This window comes from Cryptomeria japonica, chromosome 8 (assembly GCF_030272615.1).
Source record: "Cryptomeria japonica chromosome 8, Sugi_1.0, whole genome shotgun sequence".
NCBI classification, from domain to species: Eukaryota; Viridiplantae; Streptophyta; class Pinopsida; order Cupressales; family Cupressaceae; genus Cryptomeria; species Cryptomeria japonica.
In genome coordinates, this window is record NC_081412.1 from 161,977,628 (window position 1) to 161,978,492 (window position 865).

Below are 865 nucleotides of genomic sequence, written 5' to 3' on the forward strand. Positions count from 1 at the left end.
TTGACTCACTCCCTAAGCATACTTTCTAGGGGAGTTCTCTCAGTAAAATAACCTATCGAAGTAAAATGTTCCAACCATTTATATGTATTATTAGACTTAGAGAATGGTAAACAACATCCATGAGCATATCAAAATTCTTACATCTCAAAAGACTTTGAGCACAAAAATCTAAGATCACTTCTTCAATAAAAACATTGTCAAGAGTTGTCAAACCATCAACATCGACAAAAACTATTGGGCCGATATAATTTGACACTATAAATGACAACCTAAAAAAATCTGTAATAGATGAGGAAGGTTAAGAGTAAGGAGAATCTATAATATGCACATAAACTTCACATAGGAATTATTGATATCAAATTTCCACAATCCATACTTTTAGTCATTATAGTTTTCAGATTAGATTGTGTAAGAGTTTTTTGCATCAACATTATCATAAGGATTATAGTCTAAGAGTTTTTGCATCAACATTTCGGATCACACAACTATACTAATCAAAACATTGATCTGAAACATTGATGCAAAAAACTCTTACATAAACTAATCGAAAAACTAGAGGGACTTCACATAAGAATTATCAACATCTTAGTCAAAAGAGGGGGATTATGGTGGGGAATCTAGTATCATTCTCAGGAACCGGCATTGACTGGTAGCCCCAAAAGGTATAAGCAAATGAAGATATGGTACAAGCACTTCAATCATAAAGGACTATAATTGTTTTCTTCTGTCTTTATCCCTGAATTTGGGAGATGCTTTTTGGCCGGCTGTAAAGGAATCTATGCACTTCTCTTGCCAAGATTCCCTCGTTTTATGCACTTGGATTTTAACCCATTTATATTCTCATCCTGTAATACACAGCACAGAA